Below are 18,699 nucleotides of genomic sequence, written 5' to 3'. Positions count from 1 at the left end.
ACATTAAGAAGCCAGGGATGACTGGGAGGCCTTTGGTAAACAATCATGTTTTGCAAATATCTGAAGAAAATTAAAATGGATCAAACCTGAAACCACCTCAACAACTCCTGGCTTTGGAGCTGGCTGAAACTCAGAATTTCCGTTCCCTGGGAAATTCAGGCATGTTGAAAGTGTTTGTTCTAATTCAGAAGGAAAACTTGAAATGTATAGCTATCCTGGCGAAATGAAGTTCTGAAAGGTTTTTGTTTGGTGGGGGTAGCAGAATTTGTTCAAGGCAGCCCTGGGAGTCCCCCAGAGTCAGGAGAGTCCCTCACCATGAAGCAGGGAGCCCCAGAGCACTATCTCAAGATCAGGTCTCGGAGTTTCCAGGCTCTGTCATGTACCAAGGAACCTACATTACAGTTTACACCCACTCTGAGCTCCTTTATATTGTCAGAGTGGTGAAAATGGACCTTTGTCAGGCCAATAGTGGTTGATCTCTTATAGTAGAAAATGTTCCATAGAACTTTATACAAGAATTAGTGAGACAAATTCCATATATGGGTAACTACATTCTATCTATATTTTTCAATTCTTTAAGCAAGTTGTTCACTTTCTTTGCTGAACTGCTGTGTTGCTATATACTTTTAAATAGCTGCTATAATCCACCTCAGATATAGCTGCACTTCACTGCAGTTTGTAAAGTGCTTTGAGACTCTTCTGGAGGAAACGTGCTACATAAATGTGAAAGATATTATTAATAATAGAACCAAAATGCAGATGTGATATTTAAAGAGGAAAAATACATTAAAATATCCCTAGAAATGGTACTGTAATTTGCACAACACGATAGCAGCCTCTTCTTCAGGAGCTCCAAGTTAATTGCTGAACCCTATTACCTCTTCCCAGAGCATGGATGCTGTCTCATAGACACCTTTTTCTTAAGGTGGTCCTGAAACTTAGATTCTAATTACATGTATGCAGTTACCATATTTGCCTGTGCACTTGGATAATGACTGTTTTGGCATGTAATTGTTCGCTTCTAATGCCCCAGATTTGCACACGCAATTACAGAATAATTCAGTGTGCATGCATGCAATTAGAGCCCCTGCAGAAGCAAGTCAAACATGGAGCCTGTCTGAAATTCAGACTGATTTTTGGTACACACAAATTGTATGTAAAAGCATACACTTGCACGTACTAATGAATGCACTTACCTGTGTTGTGTGCTGACCTTAACCACAAATGCAGAAAATGTGACCCTGAAAAACGAGACACTGACAGTTTTCTCTCCCACTGCAATAATGCATTATGTAGCTTATACACTGTTGCTTTAGCAGTAGAAAAAGCAACACTTTTTTCACCCAGAAAACTTTTTATTTATGTATTTAATTTACATGCCTTTACATGTGTTTAATTTACAGGCAGTGCTGATAAATTCACCCTTCTTCTGGCTTTTGTTATTACAAAATCTATCCCAAACAGATATGGAGCTGGGGAATGCTTTTATTTGAAACACAAAACACTTTCTTGAATTTCCTCTGCTTAAACAGGCTGAGTTCAAATCACAAACTTCAAATCTAGATTTCAAGCACACAAGTTTTGTGGTGGTCAGATCTGAAATGATCGTTCAGTTCAGGATAAAGACAGAGGCCATTTGGATCCAGCTTTGAATTTTCAACATCTCCTATGTGGAGAGTTTTCAGATTCGGGAATTTGATTTGGACCCATCCCTGCTCTAAACTGAAATTGACATTTGCATGTATTGGACTCGCATTTCTGTAGCTTTCCAAAACATAAGCAGACTCTGAAATCTTTCCATTAATGTTTCAGCAGCCAAATGAAAGAAGGCCACTTTCTTATTTCATGCCAATTTTACACTGGGTTAATTGAATGGACTTCAGTGGATTTAATTCTGATTTACCTAAGCAGAATCAGGCCCATCGTACTCAAATCAAACCAATGAGGAAGAAATTATGAAATTTGTTACAGTTCATCTCCAGCATAATCACCCCACAGATAATTACACAAGAACTACTTTTGTTTGTTCAGACCAATTGCTTTGACTGGAAATGTTGCGAAGCCCCACGCAAAGTCATTTAAGAAAGAATGACAGTAGAGGGTGATTGGAACAGGCTCTTCTGCCATGGTTAATGAATATTTAGAATTCTGTGAAACTCCAGGAGTACAGACAAAACAGTAATGACTGAAAATGGGTTATAATTAGAAATCTGCAAGGTACGCTGCCCAACTATCAACGGATTCTAGGTACTGGAAGTGAATGGGGAAAAATCAAAGGAATGGATTTCATTGAAATTGAAATAACTGAATAGGGACAAACCTGCTCTGCAAGATTTTTCTGTAACTTTCTCTTATGCAACAACACAGTACTGCATGACCAACTCTTTTTGCAACTCTTAAAAACTTGACAAAATGTAAGGTGACACTATACAGGTTCCCAAGGATTAATGTGACCTTCCTGAAACATCCTCTTCCTTGCAATATATATTTCTTCTGGATTTTGAATCCTGTCATCACTTTGCTCAGATATTTTATGGTCAAGAATTAGTTGGAGTGTTTCATATATGTGCAATAATTTTATGTGTGAGTGATAACTTTCTCCTGCAGCATAAGCAGCTATTCCTTCCCTCACCATCCCTCCAGCTATAGCGCAACCAATGCAGTACTGTTGTGCGCGTCCTGGTTGGAAGGGGCTGAGGGTGGTAGTGGTTCCAGCAGGACATTGGGCTGTACTCCTGTAGGATGTCTACAACCTCTGCTGGTGAGGAACTATCTTCCAGTCCCAGCATGTAGGAAAGGGTTGGGGAAGAAAGAAGCTGACATTGGCTGGTGGATCCATGTATTCACCTTGACAAGGGAAAGTCCAGCCATGGAGTCTTTGGCAGCCCTGAGGTGGCTGAAGTGGTTCAGAGCACCTCACTGCTGCTCTTCAGTCTATGCGGGAAGATTTGTTTTTCCCTTGATCCCCATAGAACTCCCCAGTACACAATTTGGACACTCAGGCTGGGAAGTGGGCATAAGATTTATCCCCACTTTGTTTAGGAAAGCTTTACCAATTTGTAACCACATAACGTAACTCTTAATTCCTAAATGGTCAGTAACATATAGGTGGCAAAATTATAGGACTCAAAGGCACAGAATAATAATGCACTGGGTAGGTGATGCAGTTTGCAAACTGCAAATGTCCGTACATGTGATACTTATATGTCACCTTGCATCTTTCCCAAGATGCTTTATTGATGGATTATAAAGGCATCAATTCACCCACCATTGAAATCCACTGATCTTTGAGATGGAAATGCATTGTTGTTGTGTGCCAGCACCACTAGGCAATGGTGGTATTTTGTGTAGTGGGAAGTGAACATGAAGAATAACAATCATCTGAGACTAAATGGGAATTTTGGTGGGCAGGAAGTTGCTGTCTGTACAGCAATATGTCCCACCCAACAGAACTAAAACTCCCACTCCTGTGTAGAATTATTAAGGTCTCAATTTAACATGCCAACCAAAGAGCTCCTGTTTCTCCCTTTGGGTTTAGTGTATGTGTTTCCTACAAAGTTTACTTTCTTTCCAATCAATCCTTTAATCCAGTGTTTCCCAAATTTGGGACGCTGCTTGTGCAGGGAAAGCCCCTGCTGGGCCTGGCCGGTTTGTTTACCTGCCGCGTCCGCAGATTTGGCGGATCGCAGCTCCCACTGGCCTCGGTATGCTGTGCCCGGAAATGGGGCCTGCGGGAAGTGGCGCGGGCTGAGGGACGCACTGACTGCCGCTTCCCGCAGGCCCCATTTCCGGGCACAGCGAACTGCGGCCAGTGGGAGCTGTGATCGGCCGAACCTGCGGATGCGGCAGGTAAACAAACTGGCCCGGCCCGCCAGGGGCTTTCCCTGCACAAGCGGCGGAACAAGTTTGGGAAACACTGCTTTAATCTGTTATACACAACTGTTTTAGAACACACGTTGCTGTCAATTTCCTTTGTTCCTGATATCAGATACACAACAAAAATAGATGAAAGTGAGTCCAGCTTCCAGAATACATTTTTTTTCCCTTCTCCTTTGGCTAGAAATAAATTTGTTGATACTTACTTCTGCACAGGATTAAGAGAATATTGCAAATAATGATCATTCTGTGCTGTAGACAGTATACTCTTTCTGTACTTCCTTTAGGAAACTGGAACTGACTTGGTCCAAAAGTAAATTTCTTATAAAGAAGGATAAACCAAAACTGCAGAGCTGTATTCATAATTGAACATTTGTTTTCAGAAAGGGATACAAACAGTGCTTTCCTATCATCACTGTAACAAATCAGAAAGGTCAGACGTGCTTTATCTTTGATAATTGTACTGGATTATAGTGCCTTAGTAATGAAAATTCATTGCACTTAAATAATACTGTTCTCCCAAGGATCTGAATGTATTCTACAAACATGCATTAGTAGTAAGTTTCATGTCCTGGGTGTTAAGTAAGTATTATATCCTTTTGATAGCTGTGTGAAGTGAGGAGGTACAGTCATAGATTCTAAAACACCATTGTGATAATCTAATCTGATGTTTTGTATTACAAAGGCTAGAGAACTTCCCCAAAAGAAGTCCTTTTGAACTGGAGCATATCTCTTAGGAAAAAAAATTCAATCTTGGTTTTAAGAACTGTCAGCGATGGTGAATCCAATACAGTCCTTGGTAAATTGTTCCAATAATTAATTACCCTCACTGTTAAATTTATGTCTTCTTTCCAGTCTGAATTTTCCTATCTTCAACTTGCAGTCATTGAATCATGTTATACCCTTGTCTACTAGACTGAAGAGCCCATTATTAAATACTTTGTTCCCCATGTAGGTACTTACAGACTGTAATCAAGTCACCCCTTAATCTTCTGTTTATCTTAATCTGTAAAATAAATAGATTAAACTATTATCTGTTCATCTTAATCTGTAAAATAAATAGATTAAACTACTCAAGTCTATCACTACATAGGGTGACCAAATGTCCCAATTTTATAGGTACAGTCCCGATATTTGGGGCTTTTTCTCATATAGGCTCCTATTATCCCCCACCCCCGTCCCGATTTTTCACACTTGCTGTCTGGTCACCCTATCTCTACAAGACGGTTTTCTAATCCTTTAACCATTTTTAGGGCTCCTTTCTGAACCCTCTACAATTTATCAACATCTTTGTTGAATTGTGGGCACCAGAAGTGGACACAGTATTCCAGCACTGGCCACACCAGTGCCAAGTACAGAAGTGAAATAACCTCTCTATTTTCACTTGAGATTCTCCAGTTTATGGGTCCAAAGATCGCTTTAGCCCCTTTGACCATAGCATCATATTAAAATTCATGTTCAGCTGATTATCCACCCTGACCCCCAAATCTTTTTCAGAGTCACTGCTTCCCCGGATAGTCCCCTATACATAATTGTGGCCTACTTTCTTTGTTCCTAGGTTATAGATTTACATTTAGCTGTATGAAAATGGATGTTTGTTTGCTTGCACCCAGTTTACCAAGTGATCCAGATAGCTCAGTATCAGTGAACTATCCTCTTCATTATTTACTACTCCCTTAATTTTTGCGTTGTCTGCACATTTTATCAGTGATTTTGTTTTTTCCCAGCTCATTGATATAACTGTTAAAAAGTATAAGGCCAAGAACAATCCCTGCAGGACCCCACTTGATTCCCCGTTTACAGTTTGAGACTCATCAATTAACCAGTTTTAATCCATTTAATGTATGCCAGGTTAATTTTGTATTCTAATTTTTAATGCAGTACCAAGTCTGTCTGTCATTATTACCTTTATCAAACAAAGTATTTTATGTCAGTGCTACTACATTCATCAACCAAATTTGTAATCTCATCAGTTAGTCTGACAATCTGTTTTCCATAAACCCATATTGATTGGCATTTATTATATAACCCTCCCTTATTTTTTTTATTAATCAAGTCATGTATCAGCTGCTGGGCTGGATGTCAGACTGACAGGTCTATAAATTACCTGGGTCATCCCATCCCATCCCTTTTTTAAACATTGGCAGAATACTAGCTTTCTTCCAGTCTTATGGAACTTCCCTAGTGTTCCAACCCAATTGTTTAAACCAGTGAGCTCTCAAGTTTAGATTTAGAAGAGGTAGAGGTAAAGGCACAGATCTCAGGATTTGTGGTGCCCAGAAGTGAATGCGGTGCTTCACAGCCTTTGTCCTTGCCCTGTGGGGTGGATTCTTTCCCCAGGCACTTCAGAATTCTGTGTCATGGCCCTGATTCAATAGTCCACCCCTATTTAGCCCAGTACATAAGCATGTGTTTACTTTAGATAAAAGCTTAAGGTGAGTTGCTTTCAATTAAACATGTACTTAAGTGGTGAGCTGAATAGGGATGGACTTAAGCACATGTTTAAATACTTCGGTGAATTGAGACCATAGTGCCTGATCCAAGGCCTCATTACCCCTTTCCTACATTTTTATGATGTTAAAAGGTTTTTTTAATAGACATAACTGAGGCTGAAGTTTGTGCTTAGCTGAATTCAAAATAAAAATCTCATATTTCACTGAAAAATACAGTGACACCTGTACTGATGATTCTTTGTTAACCATACCACCTGTGTCAGGTGCTCTTCAACTTCTGCTATGTTAATTGCACTGTTATGTAGCCAGACACGTAGCAGTTCCTTTGGTATCCACCATCAACAGGTTCCACTGATCTAATATGAATGCATTTCTAGTTACCTGGTATAATGCAAGTAAGTATTTAGCTGATTAGACATGAGCAGAAAATAAAATTTTAAAAAAAGTTAGCACATCTCAAATTATTTTTTACAATTAATTTCCTACTTTCAAAAATAACCCAATTTAATGAAGAATCTGTGACATTTCATGTTTGTTCTTCAAACATTTCTGAGTGAAAAATAGGACCATTTTACAGTAAAATACATGACATATTTTAAAATACAAAATTTCTTTCAGCTGAAAAGTAATTAAAACCATTTTTGTTTCTGATCTGACGGTAGCCCTTTTGTGGAAATTTTGATGAGAAAACATGGCTGAGTCTCAAAATAACAAAAGTTTTCAAAGCAATGTAATGAGCTGTTTTGATTCCTTCTCGGAGCTCCTAGATGAATAATGGAATTCTCTGTGATCACAGCTGCATTACTGGGAGTTTCATGTTTTGTATAACTTGGAGGGCTAACCCTTATACAGTAAGCCAGTGAGGTGACTGAGAATGGATCAAGTGCTTGCTGCAATCTTTGTATTTCCGAATGATTTCCCTCCTCCCCCAAAAGCCCAAGTCCAGTTATCACAGGACTTCTGCCTGATTTGTCACATGTATTTCTACCTTTAATCCTGCCCATGGAGACAGACATGTCAGAGTTTACCTTGTGTTCTGTAGTCCTAAGTGGAAGGTATCCTGTGTCAGTTTCCCTCCCTCTCTGCCTTGGTCCCATTACTTTGTATAACATTCCAGGTTTCAGAGTAGCAGCCATGTTAGTCTGTATTCGCAAAAAGAAAAGGAGTACTTGTGGCACCCTAGAGACTAATAAATTTATTAGAGCATACGCTTTATGAAGTGAGCTGTAGCTCACGAAAGCTTAATATTCAATACATAGTTATAAATATTTTGAATTAATTTAAAAATACTCATAACTTGTTCTGTATTTTGGTTTTCCTAAACTAATTATGGACTTGATTTTATTTTTCCAGCCCCTGCTTGTCCTGAGTAGGATCTTACTCTGCAAGAAGTGCCACTGAATTCAAATGTGACTGAAAGTGGCAAAAATCTGGCTCTGTGTGTGTTTGTGATTTTTAAGTTGTTAGGAAAAGTAATTGGTGAATATATAAACAGTGCTTTAACAGGTATTGTTTACAATGGAGCTATAGTCACACCATCATAATTAAAGTCCTGATCCTACAAACACTTATGTACCTGCTTAACTATACTCATGTGAGTAGTCCTGTTGATTTCAGAGTGGGTACTTGCATGAGTAAAGCTAAGCATAGAGGAGTTTGCAGGACTAGGGCCTAACGCTACAGTCAAGCCCCAATATAAGCCCTGTTTGCGTGCGCTCATGCTGTTTCTCTCTAACTTCAGATAAGAATATTGGTTTAGTCTGAAAATTGACAGGCTTAGTCTGAATGCAAAAGGAAAATCTTTCTGCCAAGTTTAAAGAATGTTGGTCAGTTTGTTTTTAAATTTATAGAAAGATATTATGGAATTTTCAGGAGTTGAAGTGAGGCTTGATGCCGGGGATACCCTCCCTCCCCCTCTTAGCAGAATACTGGATGAGGTAACAGTGTTTCTGGGCTATATATGGAAAATGTGATGTGTATAGTCTCTTGACCATAGTGGGAAGCTAAAAACAGGGGAAAATAGAGCTTTGTTCTGTATAGGGGGTAAAAGAAAAACATTGGTAGCTTTGGCCCATAATAGCTGGGTGAACTAGAACATGGTGTGGGGAACGTAATGGGTTCACAGTCCATATTTGAAATGTATAAGATGTACTTGAGTTATAAGAAGGCTTCTGGTTTTTAGGTGATGGCTGGGCAGGAACTGCGGATGGAGTTAAGATTGTTGGTATTAGAATGTGATAGGTGTGTGTTTAGAGTACTGTGATACTTGAATTCTTGTCTACCTTCCCTTACATGGTGATTTGTAACCTTCTTCTAAATGCTCATGTTTTATATTTCAACCTTAACATTCATCAGCATGTATAATTGAGAAGTAGCTAATATTCTTCTATTACTTTGTCACTTTCCAGACTGACACTTTTTTTTTATATGAGCATTTTTTTTTTAAAGTGTACCCACTGTAACAGCAACAGTTACTACTGGTACATTGCTTTTATTTTGTGATGATAAAAAGCTGAACTAAAATCCACTAAATTCAGATGAGGGAGCACATGTCCATATCGGTCAGTTTCTATCCTCTGAACCATTTTAGTAGAATAATTAATTAGTGTTACAGCATCTCAGGATGTGAGCCTAAATCCCTCCCCCATACCATTTTGTCTTCCTGATCTCCAGCTCTCAACAAAGACAAAACACCTATCTCTGCCACTGTCAGAACTGACATCAGAATGTGAAGCAGTAGCTTATCTCGCTACTTGTCTCATGGCCAGCATGTGACCCTGGCTGCAAAGCTCTCACTAGGGAAGACTGGCAGGCATCAAGAGGCTTAGCTTTCACAGGCTCCAGAGATCTTGGTCTCCAGCCTTCAAATTTACAAGGAGCACTGCTGCACCTGTGCCATCCCATATGAGGGAAACACACATAGTGAGGGTGATTTCAGCCACTGCTGTGTTTAAATTAGCCTCATTGTTGATTGCTGTGCAGGCTTGATGTGAACTTTACAAGCAAAGCATGGCCTTTCATGGGAGTTTGGGTTTGTAAATAGATTATTGCATGTAACCAACGAAACAAAGCACTGCTGCCTGAACTGTATATCTTGTTCTGATCTACTGTGTTGTGGAACATTTTACAGTGTTAAAAGGGGGAATGGCTCAGATATACAGCATTGTTTTAACAAGCTGTCTGTATTGAGGACTAGTTCATTAGTTTTAAATATAGTGAACCAAATGGGTTTTAACCTTTATTTTACATTTTCTAGCATATTTTACCTGTACACAGCAATTCAGCAACTTTCCTGAAATTCAGGGTAAATATCTGGCCCCAAAATAATTTTGTAGAAGTGTTATGAAAATTAAAAGAACTGCTTTTAAGGAGTAGTCATATCTCTAATAGTGCCAACTCCTTCCCTGCTTTTCTACTCTGCACTTGTGGTCTAGCTGTGATGAGACAGCTCTGTCAGCTGTTGCAGGTCCTCATAGTTGCCTAAACCTATAGTTAAGCCTATAGAGCTGCTCCCCAGGATTTTTATTCAAATAACATTTTTTCCCTCCATTCAAATGGGTTTTGAATCTTTTTTTTTTTTTGTTAGTGACACCAGCTGTCTCCAAAAGGATATTGCTACTCAGCAAAGAGTTTCAGATTTCCACACGAGTGTGGAAATGGATACAATGCCACCACCCACAATGGAGTGGTTAACTTAAGGCTACATGGTAACTGTATATAATCTTCCCTGAGTAAAGGGGCTGCACATAGGTTTATTTCCCCAGGAGCAGATCAACACCTTCCCCATCCATCAGCCCAGAAGAGGGAGTAATGGCTGCTCACCCAGGTTGTGCCTTGTTCAGTGGAGTAGGGGGGCATCTTACACACCTTACTCCTTTGCCTGGACATAAAGGGCAGATTGTCACTTGCCCAATGACTGTGAGCTCCTTAAGGTAGTAGTATTAGTACTACCTCACACTTATCTAGCACTTTTTATCTATAGATCTCAAAACATCATTATCTCCATTTTACATGTATCTGTAAGAATAGTTATTAGTCCAGTGGGGCCTTTGGGAGATACCCAAATCCATATAATAAATATCCACACCGAAATGCAGAGTGGACATTACAGGGATAATTAAAGGGATGCATGACATGCCAAGCATCTATATTAAAGAGAAGCCCAATATGACATGTCCAAACTGTCTTCATTTCATACAACCTGCCTTAGAAAAAATCCTCCATATTTTTTGGCCCAGAACAATCTCAAACAAGGTCTATTGACACAGTGCAGCCAAGAGGCTATGAGCACCATCATTGCCAGGAGGCGCTGGAGATGAATTGGCCATGTGCTTCGAATGGAAACTGACTCCATCACCAGAATAGCAATAAGATGGACACCTGAAAGTAAGTAGAAAAAGAGGCTGCCCAAAACCAACATGGCGAAGAGCTGTGGAAGCTGAGGGAACCATTGAAAGACTTGCCAGAAACAGACAGGAGTGGAGGAGTTTCATTGCTGCCCTAAACACCAGAGGCGTAATGGGAAGATGATGATGATGATGATGAGACTTGGGGGAAAAGGTAGAAAACTCTACAACACTGAAGAGAGAATGGACTCTGTGTGGGTGTGGCCATGTTTGCGGTAAACAAACAGAGAATTGCTCCTGGATTAAAGTATAAAGTGGGACTGTCTAATCTCGCCTCACCTAGAGGCAAGTAGGTTGCTGTCACCAGTCTGAGTTGTGGTGGGATTAATGTCACAACGAATACAATAGAATGTCATCTTTGTGTTTATAAAGTTTCTTAGTAACAGTGTTCTCTTATCTTCCAATATCCACTCTTTTGTGGACAACTTCCCCACACCCTCATGTATTTAACTTCAATCATTCCAAGCTGTGGCTGGTCAACCATAGTAATACAATCAGATTCTTTCATTGGTGAATTTCAGAATAGGTTCATCACCATCCAAAAATGGAGAACCATTAGATATTGGGTTGAACATCTGAGGGGAAACAGTATATAACGTTGAACATAAAATAGCAGGGATTTTACCTGGATTACCTTGTAAACTGGAGTAATAGTAATAGGATGAAATTTAATAGTGAGAAGTGTAAGGTTATGCATTTAGGGATTAATAACAAGAATTTTAGCTATAAGTTGGGGACGCATCAATTAGAAGTAACGGAAGAGGAGAAGGACCTTGGAGTATTGGTTGATCATAGGATGACTATGAGCTGCCAATGTGATATGGCTGTGAAAAAAGCTAATGCGGTTTTGGGATGCATCAGGAGAGGCATTTCCAGTAGGGATAAGGAGGTTTTAGTACCGTTATACAAGGCACTGGTGAGACCTCACCTAGAATACTGTGTGCAGTTCTGGTCTCCCATGTTTAAAAAGGATGAATTCAAACTGGAGCAGGTACAGAGAAGGGCTACTAGGATGATCCGAGGAATGGAAAACTTGTCTTATGAAAGGAGACTTAAGGAGCTTGGCTTGTTTAGCCTAACGAAAAGAAGGTTGAGGGGAGATATGATTGCTCTCTATAAATATATCAGAGGGATAAATACAGGAGAGGGAGAGGAATTATTTCAGCTCAGCACCAATGTGGACACAAGAACAAATGGGTATAAACTGGCCACCAGGAAGTTTAGACTTGAAATCAGACGAAGGTTTTTAACCATCAGAGGAGTGAAGTTTTGGAATAGCCTTCCAAGGGAAGCAGTGGGGGCAAAAGATCTATCTGGCTTTAAGATTCTACTCGATAAGTTTATGGAGGAGATGGTATGATGGGATAATGGGATTTTGGTAAGTAATTGATCTTTAAATATTCAGGGTAAATAGGCCAAATCCCCTGAGATGGGATATTAGATGGATGGGATCTGAGTTACTATAGAAAATTCTTTCCTGGGTATCTGGCTGGTGAATCTTGCCCATATGCTCAGGGTTTAGCTGATTGCCATATTTGTGGTCGGGAAGGAATTTTCCTCCAGGGCAGATTGGAGAGGCCCTGGAGGTTTTTCGCCTTCCTCTGTAGCATGGGGCATGGTTGAGTTGAGGGAGGCTTCTCTGCTCCTTGAAGTCTTTGAACCATGATTTAAGGACTTCAATAGCTCAGACATGGGTGAGGTTTTTCATAGGAGTGGGTGGGTGAGATTCTGTGGCCTGCGCTGTGCAGGAGGTCGGACTAGATGATCAGAATGGTCCCTTCTGACCTTAGTATCTATGAATCTATGAGCAGTGCCTCAACCATGAGAGAAGCTGGTACTTAAGACTTTTTTTTATTTTTAAAAGTTCTTAGAGCTAGTTGAAAACAGAGAAATCTTTCCACACAAATGTATCCCTTTTTTGGTTAAATACAATTATTTTCCAAAAAACTTTGCAAAAAAATCATCCATCTTTTTGTTGAAAAATTGAAGTTTTATAATGTGATCAGCTCTAAATAATTTTTCCATCACTCTGAGATTCCAGCATTGTTTTAAGTGATTTTAACTATCCCTTACTTTTTAGGCTTTGCTCAAATCTACCAGTCTTGTGACATAGAAGGGCTTGGAAGGACAGTTCTATACATGGTTGCTTTTCACGGAAATTGCTTAGATACTATGGTTTTGAAATACCTTATTAAAAACCTGGACAAGTTAAAATGCATATGTAGACAACAGTTAAGATGATATGGAAAATATAACAGTCTAGGTTGTTTTTAAAGCATGCGCCACATAAGTGACAGGGGCTGGGTGGATATATGCAGTGGGCAGATAGGAGACATAGCACATCAAGGGAATTTCCAGCTGCAAACTACACAAAGGAGCCAGCTGCCAGAAAGACCACAGTGTTTTGTGGCCCTTCTGTGTGGGTCACCATCAACATAGCATTAAGTGCCATATTGCACTGAAAAAAAGACTCCTTGTTTATACATGAGTGTGTACTGTGGATTAGATTTCCACATACGTAAGGAGGTGTCCAGAAAGAGAAACCAAGGTGCACATACAGGGCATATACATGCATATGGGGTTTGAGTTCATCTTCCCATTTGAGAGCTATCACAGTGCCTCAGCTAGCCATGAAGACTTCCATCCATAAGCAGGGTGGAAGGAAATGCGGGGGGGGGGGGAACTGATTCTGAATCTCAGGGGAAGAGCTGAGGGAATTATGTCATGAGTAATTTGTTGAGTGTTGTCTTTTCTGACCATGAGTAGGTTGCTAAACTCTCGAGTTTATTCAAAACGATTTGGAAATAATTTTCAAAAAATGCTCCCCTATATGAATAGTTTGTGGCAAGTATACATTCCCCAGAATTTTAAATTCATGCTGATTACTTATGTAAGCCCTCCAACCATGAATTAGAAACAGAACTACATGTCTTATACACTGGAGCTCATCTATGCAGTGTGAATTTTCACTTTCAAATATATCATTCCAAAATTACTCTTAGTAAGTTTTCTCTTTAACATTCTCTTTTTTTTAAAAAAAAACCTATTTTTCTAGTCAAGCTTGACTATTCAAATGATCTGGGAATGCAAGTATGCCAGGGTTGTGAAATACCACTTTGGAACTGGAATGAATATTAATTTTTTTTAGTGTTAGTTCTGAGATCCCCTGCAAGATATGAAGTAGGGTTGGAAATTGCCATTTATTTGTTTCACGTGCAGAATATGATTCACTGTCCTTTCCCTCTCTTATGAAGCCATACTGATAAGTGTTGCTTCCTCAGTGAAGGAGGTATGACAAGCAGCCGGGGTGGCTTTTGGGAGCTCATTGTTCAAGGTACCACATATGGATATCAGCAATTCACTAATGCTTCTACAAACAATGTCCATTAGGGCATGTTGCCATTGCTGTTTCTATGTGGGCTCCACAGCATTGCTTGCTTGCTCTCTGTGTAAGAATGGAAAGGATCAGAGCTGTGTGTTTGTACAGCTTCAGGAAAGTACCTGAATTAAGTGCATAGAGATGCTTTTAAAATTGTTCTTTCCACCCAGGTTGATTGGCACCTTCCTCCATTCTGCGCATACATAGCGCCTTTCTCTAGTATTGTTTGACATTAAGGGGGAAAAGCAAGTGTCAGCAGATGGTAGCCAGGGCTGGCTCTAGGTTTTTTACTGTCCCAAGCTCCGAGAGCGCAACTGCCCAAGCCAAAAAAAAAAGGATGGCCGGAATTCTGCCCCTGGAATTGTGCCGCTCCAAGCATGTGCTTGCTTTGCTGGTGCCTAGAGCCGGTCCTGATCGTAGCAACTGGCCCAGTTCTGCTCTCATTGAAGCCCCTGACAATGCTTTCACTGATTTCAGTGGGAACAGAGTTGAACATGTAGATTTCAGTGATTTTTGTAGCATTTAAAAACTCACTTGTTAAGTAAAATCTTATATTTTATTTTTCCTTTGTTTCCTTTTCATGGCTTGTATGCTTACACAAGAACAGGAATAGCTGGGTCATCAGGCAGAAAGCAAAATTGCTTGTGTGCACACACATAAAAGGAACAGTCAAGGGGATACAGAGCCAGGGAACAAAGTCAGAAGAGAAAGCTATCAAAGTGAGTGGCTTGGGGAAACTCACCTGCAATGTTTGATGTGGCTTGTTGAACATCAGTTGTTCCCTTTTGAGGCAGCAGGAAGAAAGCAAAGGAGAGCTGTGACTGACACAGTCTGCAACCTGACACCGGTAGAATGCACAGGTACAGGCCTCAACAGCTGGCTTTTTAGCCCCAGTTCAGTTTCCCATCTGGTCAAAAGCTGCCACATAAAGCTCAACATGAAAGGCTGTTTGAAAACTTAAATTAACAGGCTTTATTTCTGACTCAAAGCAATGGAGGCCCTGAAAAAAAATCTGAGCAGAGCAAGAGGTGAGATAATAGCACAAAGAGAACCTCAAAGCTGAAGAATTCCATCTCAGAATGTGTGCCATTAAGGAAGGTGCAAGAAATCCCCGCAAACAAAACAGGGTATTCTGACATGATTGAGGTTGTTACCATTAACTGGACTATGCACCAGGCAGAAAAGTCTGCTCTAAAAAGAAACAACATAGCTACTGGTGACACCTGCTATCGAAAACAGTGGCCCCATTTTAACTGCGCATGGGCTGTTTTCAAAACTAACCACACATACTGTTTGTTTCTTTGGCTCCTTATACTTTTTTGGCTAATGCCATAACTAATAAATGCTTAATAATGCCTATTTACCTACTCCACGGGGTTATAAGGTTTAAGGCCCTGATTCTGCAAACGTGTGTTTATTTACTAAGTGAAAATAAAGTGAAGCACATGTATAAGTGTTTGCAATGTGGCCTTTATTTTTAAATCTGTCAGCTTTATATCAACTGCTGATAGGCTAAAGCTGCACAGATATCTTTCAGCAACTTTTTACAAAAGGCAATGGTAGTATTTTGAGTTTCTAAGCAACGTTTAATGAAACATTCTTTTTTGGGAGAGGGGGGTCCATAATTGAAAGACCATGATGCTCTCGCTTAGCCACAAGTTCTTAGGCTTTGATAGTGCTCCCTTAGGCAATAGTGAAGAATTCCCTCTGTTGCAGGAATCTATTGGTGAAATTCTGTGGCATGTATGATACAGGAGGTCAAACTAGATAATAGTTTTCCCTTCTGCCTTTAAAATCAGTGAATCTATGACTCTTGCTATAGATATTCACATTCCGTCAAATTTCAGAAATGTATTGAGTCTAGTTCCTCAGTGGTGAAATTAATTGAATAGTTAGACCAGCAATTAAATTTTGTCCAATAGATGCACATATATTACTAGCTGGAGCCAGTAAAAAATGAAAAGGTTTGTGGAACTGCAACATACCCTTCTCCTTTTCCTTATTCAGTTAATCTTTCCTTCCTCTTCCTTCTCTTCTCCCTCTGCTGCTGCCCTATGAACAACTCATTGTTAGGTAGTGGAATGTAAAATCAAAGACAAATCACTTCTCCGCCACCTTAGTTCCTTTCTACTTACCATCTTCTCATTTACCCAACTACCTTGTCTTCCTCTTCAGATAACTTGCATTTTGTATTCCTATTGGTTGAAAAAGTAATGAGTCAGCAAATGTTACCTCACACAGACAAGACTTGCTCCTGGCAACATTTTACTCATACTATTGCAATAAAGCCAATAGGACAATGACACAAAGAGGAGTAGATCTGTCTTGCTGAAGCTTAGAATATTATGGAAATCTAATGAGAGCTTAGTGAATAATTAGTAATGAATAAATTATATGATTAACTTATCTTTGTTTTCTACTTGAAAAATATCTTGACCATGAATATCGGAATTTAATCTTTTATTCTAACTATTGATAAAAATGTTTCCTTAGTTGTGATAGGACAGAGAAGTCGCATGGTATTTCTGTCCCTTGACTGCAGTAGTTTGCATGCGTTTCTGGCCTGTATGCTCACACGTACAAACTTAAAATTCAGTTAATAGAATCATAGAATATCAGGGTTGGAAGGGACCTCGGGAGGTCATCTAGTCCAACCCCCTGCTCAAAGCAGGACCAATCCCCAACTAAATCATCCCAGCCAGGGCTTTGTCAAGCCTGACCTTAAAAACCTCAAAGGAAGGAGGTTCCACCACCTCCCTAGGTAACGCATTTCAGTGTTTCACCACCCTCCTAGTGAAAAAGCTTTTCCTAGTATCCAACCTAAACCTCCCCCACTGCAACTTGAGACCATTACTCCTTGTTCTATCCTCTGGTACCACTGAGAACAGTCTAGATCCATCCTCTTTGGAACCCCCTTTCAGGAAGTTGAAAGCAGCTATCAAATCCCCCCTCATTCTTCTCTTCTGCAGACTAAACAATCCCAGTTCCCTCAGCCTCTCCTCATAAGTCATGTGGAGTTGCCTTTGCATACTCACATGCAGCTTTGAAATTTTTTCTTTCCCTGAAAATTGATGGCAGCAAAATTTGTTACCTTGAATGTTTGCAGAAAGCAAACACAAAGGGGCATAAATATATCAAGTAACTATTCAAATAATATTTGTGGGAAATAATTTACCCAGCTCTAGCTCTAATAATGCAGGTGTAATGATTAGTATGTTATAAATATCTGGTTTTAATCTTTTATGTTTATCTTTAAATATATACAAAAATTTACATTCCATTTTTTAAAATTACCAGAGCCTATCTATTCATCTTTCCATTCCATGAATACAAATTGGCCTCCTGTTTTTTAAAATCTTACATTGCCTTTCCTCTTGCTTTACGTCTCTGGCTTTATCTCTTCCTATTATCTCTTCTGCTTCCTCAGGTCTTTGAATACTAGACTACTTTCTGCATCCTCCCTGCACCTATCTCTCCATAGTGGGAATATGCCCTTCATCATCGGGACTAGCTGCCCTGCCTCTAATTGGTTTAGGTTCTTCAAATTCTATCTCAGGACACAGCTCTCCTCCTATAGTATTTTAAAAATATCAAATCCTACCCTGGAACATTGTTAATCTGTGCTTCATAATTCTCTCTGTAATGGGACTGTTACATCCCTCTAGAGCCCTCTCTAACATACCTGCTACCTGACCATTGTAAGCTACAACTATGGTGTATATTTGGCAAACACACACTGTAACCAATTGTAGAATGTATTGTGAAAGCTTGTATAAGAGACTAATTCGACTGCATTGTAGAAAATGATTGCTCTTTTTAAAGCTGATGCTTTGCGTTAATAAATCATAGTCTTAACTAGATTTACAATTTACTCTGTGGTGATGAAAAATAGCTACAAATTATTTGGAGCTTAAACTAAAAGAAGCTACTTAAAATAATTTTGAATAGAGTAGCAAAATAATTCCTTAGGCATTAACTGAAATTAGTTACCAGATTGTTTGTCTGCTTTGCCACTGCAAATCTTTTGGCTTTAATTCATGGCAGAGAAGCATAATAATCTGCGTTTTACTACTAATTTACTGACATTGGCCACTGTACATGGGTCCTTGCTAGGCTACTAATCTCCCCAGTTACCTGCCCACACCAAATGTATTAACCAAAGAAATCCATCCTATTGTAAAATGCTGAGTCAGGATATTAGTCCTAGGCTAAGACTCCTGTCAGGGTTTCTACATGATTAAGTGCTTCATTCCTTTTAATCATTTAACAAGAGCTATGGGTCTGTACAAAACATCTATAATAGCAAGGTGCTTTCAGTGTGTGATTTAGACATCTGTGTAACCTTCAGCTGTCAGAATCTCTTTCTTGAGAGGGGCCCCCACTTGAGGAACAGTTAAGCCATTTAGTATTCCGTCATTCTGCAAAGAATTTGGATGCTTGGTTTGAAGTGCAAGGACTTCTAGTCTGAGCTGCAGCAATATTTTCTCATTTAAATGAATCCATGAAAGATTAACCGTTTCTGGGAAGAAGGTGGACAAAGATATGATCAGAGAAACTCTGAGATCTGGAGTCCCTCTGGACTTCT

At 39.6% G+C, this 18,699-nt stretch overlaps 2 long non-coding RNA genes across 2 annotated transcripts in view; both read left to right on the top strand.

Annotated features, from left to right (window-relative positions):
- The window catches only part of LOC122460256, a 48,864-nt gene that overhangs the window by 17,115 nt on the left and 13,050 nt on the right, over nucleotides 1–18,699 (top strand). The window lies entirely within an intron of this gene.
- On the top strand, nucleotides 10,546–15,564 carry LOC122460257. Its single transcript, XR_006281456.1, has 2 exons — nucleotides 10,546–10,715; nucleotides 14,722–15,564. It is a non-coding gene; the product is annotated as an uncharacterized LOC122460257 (long non-coding RNA).

The sequence above is a fragment of the Dermochelys coriacea genome, chromosome 5 (assembly GCF_009764565.3).
Source record: "Dermochelys coriacea isolate rDerCor1 chromosome 5, rDerCor1.pri.v4, whole genome shotgun sequence".
NCBI classification, from domain to species: Eukaryota; Metazoa; Chordata; order Testudines; family Dermochelyidae; genus Dermochelys; species Dermochelys coriacea.
The sequence above is the reverse complement of the archived record's forward strand: the minus strand, read 5'-3'. Positions and strand labels throughout refer to the sequence as shown.